At 38.2% G+C, this 9444-nt stretch overlaps 1 pseudogene; it reads right to left on the bottom strand.

Moving 5' to 3' along the window:
- Window positions 1-4978: 4978 nt before the first annotated feature.
- Window positions 4979-5621, bottom strand: LOC116860730 (annotated as a pseudogene).
- Between the last annotated feature and the right edge of the window lie 3823 nt (window positions 5622-9444).

Genomic DNA, 9444 nt, shown 5'->3' with positions numbered 1-9444 from the left:
ACACACACACACACACACACACACACAAACACACACTGGGATACTATGTAGCCATGGAAAGAAATGAAATCTTGCCATTTGCAACAACACGGATGCAACTAGAAAGTATTATGCTGAGCAAAATAAGTCAATCAGAGAAAGACAATTATCATATGATCTCTCTGATATGAGGAAGTTGAGAGATGGTGAAGGTTTTGGGGGATATGGAAGGAAAAAATGAAACAAGATGGGATCAGGAGGGAGAGAAACCATAAGAGACTCTTAATCTCACAAAAGAAACTGAGAGTTGCTGGGGGGTGGTGTATGGAGAGGGTGGTTGGGTTATAGACATGGGGGAGGGTATGAGCTATGACAAGTGCTGTGAAATGTGTAAGCCTGATGATTCACAGACATGTAATCCTGGGGCAAATGATACATTATATGTTAATAAAAACTAAATAAAAAATAATACTGTGGGAAAGAATATGCTAAAGAGCATTCAGTTTAAAACCGAGCTGATTTTATTTTAGACCAAACTGATGTTAAATTGGGGACTCTAACTGAGTGAAATACAGGAGCTCCTGCTAGTAAATTAAAAAAAAAAGGATGAAATTATGACATTGTGATGACATGGAGGGACCTAGAGGGTATTATGCTAAGTAAAATAAATCAGTCAAGAAAAAATATGATTTCACTTATATATGTAATCTAAAAAATTGAATAAACAAACAAAAATTAGAATCCCTTCAACAGATGAATGGATAAGGAAGATGTGGTTCATATATACAATGGAATAGTACTCAGCCATCTGAAAGGATGAATACCCACCATTTGCATTGACATAGTTGGAACTGGAGGGGATTTTGCCAAGTGGAATAAGTCAAACAGAGAAAGACAATTTTCATATGGTTTTACTCATTTGTGGAACACAGGGAATAGCACAGAGGAAAATAGTGGAAGGAAGGGAAAACTGAAGGGGGAGAATAAGAGAGGGAGAAAAACCATGAGAAACTATGGATGCTGTGAGACACACTGAGGGATTCAGAGGGGAGTTGGTGGGGCGTTGAGGTAGCCAGGTGATGGGTATTAAGGAGGGTATGGGTTGTAATGAACATTGAGTGTTTTACACAACTAATGAATCATTGAACACTACATCAAAACTAATTATATACTTTATAGTGGTAAACTTAATATAATAACAAAAGTAGAATCACACCTATAAATACAGAAAACTAAACAATGGTTTCTTCAGGAGAGGGAATACAGTATTAGAAAAATGGGTTAAGGGAAGTGATAGATACAGGCATCAAATTATGGAATTAAGAAGTAACAAGAATAAAAGACACATAAGAAATATAGTCAATTATATTGTAATAGTATTGTATTGTGACAGATGGTAGCTATGCTGGTGGTAACCTTAGTATAATATATTGGAGAATTTGAATCATTATGTTGTATACCTGGAGTTAATGTAACACTGTCTGTCAAAAATACTTATAAAAATTTTTAAGAGTCCATTCATGGGGTGAAGGTGATGTAAGTTCATCTGTCCCTCTTCTTTGTGTATAGGGTTTTTGTCCTGTTTTTTTTACAACATTTAATTTAGTTTATTTGTTTATTTATTTATTTATAGAGCAGGGGGAGGGAGAGGGACAAGCAGACTCCACACTGATTGCAGGGCTGACACGGGGGTAAATCTCACAACTGGGATATTAGCACCTGAACCAAAACCAAGAGTTGGGCATTCAATTGACTGAGCCACCCAGGTGTTCCTCCTGTTTTTTGTAAAATAATTCAGGGGTCTATCATTGGCTATAGTGTGTGGAGCATAGTGGTCTAGGGGCACAAAAGGGCAGGGAATGTCAATAAAGAAAATTAATAAGGTAGGACAGAGCCATATACCCCAGAGGGCCTTGTGCATGAAATCAGAAATTTTGGCTTCATTCTATAGGTCATTCTTTGCAAATATTGGCAAGAGGTTTCCCAGCATGCATGAAACTAGAAGCTGGTTTTTAGAAAGAATCAATAAGATCGATAAACCATTGGCCATACTAATCCAAAAGAAAAGAGAGAAAGCCCAAATTCATAAAATTATGAATGAAAAGGGAGAGATCACAAATAACACCAAGGAAGTAGAAACAATCATCAGAAGTTATTATCAACAGTTATATGCCAATAAGCTAAGCAACCTAGGTGAAATGGATGCATTCCTGGAAAACTATAAACTCCCAAAATTGAACCAGGAAGAAATTGACAACCTGAATAGACCGATATCTAGTAAGGAGATTGAAGCAGTGATCAAAAACCTCCCAAAAAACAAGAGCCCAGGACCTAATGGATTCCCTGGGGAATTCTACCAAACTTTCAAAGAAGAAATAACACCTATTCTTCTGAAGCTGTTTCAAAAAATTGAAGCAGAAGGCAAACTTCCAGACTCTTTCTATGAAGCCAGCATTACCCTGATCCCCAAACCAGGCAAAGACCCTACCAAAAAGGAGAATTTCAGACCAATATCACTGATGAACATGGATGCTAAGATTCTCAACAAGATACTAGCAAACAGGACCCAACAGCACTTAAAAAGATTATCCACCATGACCAGGTGGGATTCATCCCTGGGCTACAAGGATGGTTCAACATTCGCAAATCAATCAATGTGATAGAACAAATCAATAAGAGAAGAGAGAAGAACCACATGGTCCTCTCAATTGATGCAGAAAAAGCATTTGACAAAATCCAGCATCCGTTCCTGATTAAAACGCTTCAAAGTATAGGGATAGAGGGAACATGCATGGAAATGCTAGAGAGTATTTTATCTGGCACATCCCTTTGAAATAATACTAGTGTTCAATAATAATTTTAAAAATCTATTTTAATATTTTATAGCACACAAGGATATATAAACTTTAATTTCTTTGACAAAACATAGGATTTTAAAGAAATCTCATGCCTCCAAGCTGTCCACTTTAGGTCATACTATTATGCTTCTAGAGGTAAGAGTTCACAGTTCTATTACAGGTCATTATTATAGAAGTGTATAAAAATCATTTTGTAGAAGACTTGGGCCATGGGAAATTTTTAAGCAGGAGAGTGATGACAAAATAAACATTTGGAAACCAACTCTGGTAGTTGTTATAGAAATGGAAGGGACTAGAAACCAATCACATGCTATTTCAATCATCAAGACAAGAGAAAAAAAAAAAGGATCTTACCCCTAAGATAGCATGGATGGTCATCACAGATAGCATATATGCCTGAATATAAGGTGACCTCTGAATATAAGCAACCCCTCATTCTCCTAATGGGAAAATATACCCCAAGATAGTTTTTACTAGGATGAATAAGTAAATTGTTAGAGATGATGTAATCAGGTATAGTTTATCATTTATTTAAACATACACTTTTTAAGTTACATCTAAATAGAATCCACAGACAGGATGAATAAATAAATGAATGAATGAATGAAAAGGCAGCAGCTATCTTGTGTGCATAAAGTGGAAGAGTATAGGATTTCTGGCTTGGATCAGAAGGTGACCAAAATCATAATGCTGCCAATCATTTAGAAGGGAAATATCAGGAATCAGGTTTTGGGGGGCAAGTGAGGGTTGGGGATGTGAATATAAGTTTAGTTTTAAACATATTGAGTTTGAGGTGCCCAGGGGAACAAGTGGAAATGTTCAGTAGACAGGTTTGTAGTTGGCAGTATAGGTGAAGAACATAGTAGGCAGACAGAAATGTTTTATAGCTGACCCTTGAATAACAGAAGATTTTATAGTACTGATCTTCCAGAACAGTAAAAAATCCACACATAACTTTTGGCTCCCCCAAAACTTGACTACTAATACCTTACTGTGGACTAAGAGCCATACCAAGAATATGAACATTTGATTAACACATATTTTTATGTTATATGTAGTATATACTGTATTTTTAAAATAATACCTTTTTTCTTGACTTTGTTTTTGGTATTTCTAGGCTACATAGTTTGTGTGTGAGTTTTTTCAAATTATTGAAACTAAGCTTTTTAAGCCATAACTATAATAATATCACACCTAAAATATTAATATATCAAATTTATGATCAGTGTTCAAATATCACTCACCGTTGCCTAACTTTTGTGTGTTGTTCAAATAAAGTCCATATGTTGCTGTTGATATGTCTCTTAAATCTCCCTTTGTATACAGATTTCCAGGGACTCTGTTTTATTTTTATTAAATTTAAAAGATACCTGAAGTATTTCAATAGGAAATAGGATAATCTACTTTTTAATTTAAACATTAGTTAGTTAACAAACAGAGCAATATGGGTTTCTGGAGTAGAATTCAGTGACTCACCACTTACATACAACACCCAGTGCTCATTACAAGTTCCCTCTTTAATACCCACCACACATCTAGCCCACTCCCACCTCCACCTCTCTCCATCAACCCTCAGTTTTTTCCATAGCATTACGAGTTTATTCTGGCTTGTCTCCCTTTCTCCTTTTTTTCTTTCTCTCCTTTTCATATGTTTACTTTCTTAAATTCTACTTATGAATGAGATCATATGGTATTCGTCTTTCTCTGGGTCATTTCTATTAGCATAAAAATACACTCTAGCTCCATCCACATCATTGGAAATGGCAGTAATTCATTTTTGATGACTGATTAATATTCCACTGTATATATATAAAAATATTTTTTATCCTTGCATCAGTTGATAGATATTTGGGCTCTCTCCATAATTGGCTATTGTTGATAATGCTGCTATAAACACTGGAGTGCATATACCCGCTTCAAATCTACATTTTTTTTATCCTTTGGGTAAATAGCTAGTAGTGGAATTCCTGGACCATAAGGTAGTTCTATTTTTAACTTTTTTTTTAACTGCACATACTTCTTTTAATCTGTTATCATCTATCGGTCCCAGGCCTATAAGAGGAAACATTTCCCATACCCACCTCGCTTCCTTTGTACCAAAATCCTCATCTCAGTTTCCATGGATCCACAAAGGGGTGCCTTTAGCAAGGTAGGGAGATCTTCCAGGCTGTGAGAGAACCGGGTTCCACCAGTTCTAAATCAGCTGCTACTATGCAGCTCCAATGAAGGTATTCTCCAGGCAGGCAGGCCTCACACACAATTCCATAGGGTATACAGTGGCATCAATACCAGGCCTAGCACCTCCAGCCCGCGGTCCTTGGTGCGAGGGGTGCCCATCTCCACTGCGACCAGCTGCTGTTTTATTTATAGTACTATAGTACTTTGTACTATAGTACTATAGTACTTTGTTGAAGTCATGTATGTTAACCATATGGAGTGTCAGGTGTTTGGCATAGAAATGGGCGATGATGCATGTCCCAGGCCCCGTGTGTGAGCTGCAGTAGTTGGTACGCTCCACACAGAAGTTGGCAACAGCCTTGCCCAGCTCCTAAGTCAGCTCACGGTTCAGCCGGGTCTCCAGACTGCCATCCTGCATGTTGATGAATGCCCGAGGGAAGCCAAGGTGCCCTTCAAAGCGCATCTTTTCAAGATGGCCTAAGGGAGTGGGATGCAGACAAACAGCATCCCTGGTCTGGCACCCCTATAACAGCACATGGCACGTGTGCCACCATCCAGACACCAGTACCAGGCTTCCTCCAGCTCCAGCTTGTGGATTCTGGCCATGGCCCTAGACCTGTCCCCACCACCCTCCCAAAGGGCCCAAGGGGCCAGGCCAGCAAGCGGCAGCCAATCAGGGCAGGACTTGCAGGCCTGGGGAGCGGGTCCTGCGGAGGGCGGGGGAGGGAAACAGAAAGTCTCGTGCCTATTTTTAACTTTTTGAGAAACCTCCAAACTTCTTCAGAGTGGCTGTACCAGTTTGCATTCCTACCAACAGTGCAAGAGGGTTCACTTTTCTCTGTATTCTCACCAACACCTGTTGTTTCCTGTGTTGTTATTTTTAGCCATTCTGACAGGTATGAGGTGGTATCTCATCATGGCTTTGATTTATAGTTCCCTGATCTTTCCATGTGTCTGTTAACCATATGGATGTCTTCTTTGGAACTGTGTCTATTCATGTCTTCTGCCCATTTCCTAACTAGTTTATTTGTTTTGGGGATGTTGAGTTTGGTAAGTTCTTTATAGATTTTTGATACTAACCCTTCATGATATACACAGTTTAGAAATATCTTTTCTCATTCCATAAGCTGCATCTTAGTTTTGTTGTTTCTTTCACTGCAGAAGCTTTTTATCTTGAAGAAGTGTCAATAGTTCATTTTTGTTTTTATTTCCTTTGCCACCAGTGATATGCCTAGTAAATCGTTGTGACAGCCAAGGTCAAAGAGGCTTCTGCCTGTGCTCTCCTTTAGGATTTTGATGGATTCCTCTCTCCCATTTAGGTTTTTCATCCATTTTAAATTTATCTTTGTGTATGGTATCAGAAATTGGTCCAGTTTCATAGAATTTTTTGTGTCCTCTTCAATTTCTTTCATGAGCATCCTGTAGTTTTCAAAGTACAGATCTTCTACCTCTTTATTTAGGTTTATTTCTGGGTATCTCATTGTTTTGGGTGTAATTGCAAATGGGATGAAGTCCTTCATTTGTTTTTCTGCTGCTTCATTATTGGTGTATAGAAATCCAACAGATTTCTGTACATTATTTTTACATACTACAACTTTGTTGAAGTCATGTATTCATTCTAGAAATTTTTTGGTGGAGCCTTTTGGGTTTTCTACATAGAGTATCATGTCATCTGTGAACAGTGAAAGTTTAACATCTTCCTGGATTGTTTGGATGCCTTTTATTTCTTTTTGTTTGATTCCTGAGGCTAAGACTTCCAGTACTATGTTAAATAATAATGGGGAGAGTGGACATCCTTGTGTTGTTCCTGACAATAAGGGAGAGGCTCTTTGTTTTTCTCCATTGAAGTTTACACTAGCTATTGGTCTTTCACATATGGCCTTTATAATGTTGAGGTATATTCCATCTATTCCTGCTTTGTGGAGGGCTTTTTATCAAGAAAGATGCTGTATTCAAATTAAAAAGATTATCCACCATGACCAGGTGGGATTCATCCCCGGGCTACAAGGATGGTTGAACACTCGCAAATCAATCAATGTGATAGAACAAATTAATAAGAGAAGAGAGAAGAACCACATTGTTCTCCCAATTTATACAGAAAAAGCATTTGACAAAATCCAGCATCCGTTCCTGATTAAAACACTTCAAAGCATAGGGATAGAGGGAACATTCCTGAAATTCATAAAATCTATCTATGAAAGACCCACAGCAAATATCATCCTCAATGGGAAAAAGCACACAGCCTTCCCGTTGAGATCAGGAACATGTCAAGGATGCCCACTCTCACCACTCTTGTTAAACATAGTATTAGAAGTCTTAGCAACAGCAATCAGACAACAAAGAGAAATAAAAGGTATCCAAATTGGTAATGAAGAAGTCAAACTCTCTCTCTTTGCAGATGACATGATTCTTTATATGGAAAGCCCAAAAGACTCCACCCCCAAACTACTAGAAATCATACAGCAATTCAGCAACGTGGCAGGATACAAAGTCAATGTACAGAAATCAGTGGCTTTCTTATACACTAACAGGAAAATACAGAAAGGGAAATTAGAGAATCAATTCCATTTACTAAAGCACCAAGAACCATAAGATACCTGGGAATAAACCTAACCAAAGAGGTAAAGGATCTGTACTCGAGGAACTACAGAACACTCATGAAAGAAACTGCAGAAGACACAAAAAGATGGAAGACCATTCCATGCTCTTGGATCAGAAAAATAAACATCGTTAAAATGTCTATATTGCCTAGAGCAATCTATAGTTTTAATGCCACTTTGATCAAAATTCCACCGGTATTTTTCAAAGAGCTGGAGCAAATAATCCTAAAATTGGTATGGAATCAGAAGAAACCCTGAATCTCTAAGGAAATGTTGAGAAACGAAAACAAAACTGGGGGCATCATGTTATCTGATTTCAAGCTTTATTACAAAGCTTTGATCCCCAAGACAGCATGGTGCTGGTATAAAAACAGACACATAGACCAGTGGAACAGAGTAGATAGCCCAGATATGGACCCTCAACTCTATGGTCAAATCAACTTCAACAAAACAGGAAAAAATATACAGTGGAAAAAAGACAGTTTCTTCAATAAATGGTGCTGGGAAAACTGGACAGCTATATGTAGAAGAATGAAACTCGACCATTCTCTTACACCATACACAAAGATAAACTCAAAATGGATAAAAGACCTCAATGTGAGACAGGAATCCATCAGAATCCTAGAGGAGAACATAGGCAGTAACCTCTTCAATATCAGCCACAGCAACTTCTTTCAAGATATGTCTCCAAAGGCAAAGGAAACAAAAGCAAAAAATGAACTTTTGGGACTTCATCAAGATCAAAAGCTTCTTCTCAGCAAAGGAAACAGTCAACAAATCAAAGAGGCAACCCACAGAATGGGAGAAGATACTTGCAAATGACAGTACAGACAAAAGGTTGATATCCAGGATCTATAAAGAACTCCTCAAACTCAACACACACAAAACAGACAATCATATAAAAAATGGGCAGAAGATATGAACAGACACTACTCCAATGAAGACATACAAATGGCTATCAGACACATGAAAAAATGTTCATCATCACTAGCCATCAGGGAGATTCAAAATAAAACCACATTGAGATACCACCTTACTTCAGTTAGAATGGCCAAAATTAGCAAGACAGGAAACAACATGTGTTGGAGAGGATGTGGAGAGAGGGGAACCCTCTTCCACTGTTGGTGGGAATGCAAGTTGGTGCAGCCAGTTTGGAAAGCAGTGTGGAGATTCCTCAAGAAATTAAAAAATAGAGGTTCCCTATGACCCTGCAATTGCACTACTGGGTATTTTCCCCAAAGATACAGATGTAGTGAAAAGAAGGGCCATCTGTACCCCAATGTTCATAGCAGCAATGGCCATGGTCACCAAACTGTGGAAAGAACCAAGATGCTCTTCAACAGATGAACGGATAAGGAAGATGTGGTCCATAATACACTATGAGTATTATGCCTCCATCAGAAAGGATGAATACCCAAGTTTTGTAGCAACATGGATGGGACTGGAAGAGATTATGCTGAGTGAAATAAGTCAAGCAGAGAGAGTCAATTATCATATGGTTTCACTTAGTTGTGGAGCATAACAAATAACATGGAAGACAAGGGGAGATGGAGAGCAGAAGGGAGTTGAGGGAAATTGGAAGGGGAGGTGAACCATGAGAGACTCTGGACTCTGAAAATCAATCTGAATGTTTTGAAGGGGCGGGGGCTGAGAGTTTGGGAAAACCAGGTGGTTGGTATTAGAGAGGGCATGGATTGCATGGAGCACTGAGTGTGGTGCAAAAACAATGAATACTGTTATGCTGAAAAGAAATAAAAAAAAAAAAGAAATATGCTGTATTTTGTCAAATGCTTTTTCCACATCTATTGACAGGATCATATGGTTCTTTT

Source organism: Lontra canadensis, unplaced genomic scaffold, assembly GCF_010015895.1.
Source record: "Lontra canadensis isolate GAN:19392208 unplaced genomic scaffold, GSC_riverotter_1.0 scaffold183, whole genome shotgun sequence".
Taxonomy (NCBI): domain Eukaryota; kingdom Metazoa; phylum Chordata; class Mammalia; order Carnivora; family Mustelidae; genus Lontra; species Lontra canadensis.
The sequence above is the reverse complement of the archived record's forward strand: the minus strand, read 5'-3'. Positions and strand labels throughout refer to the sequence as shown.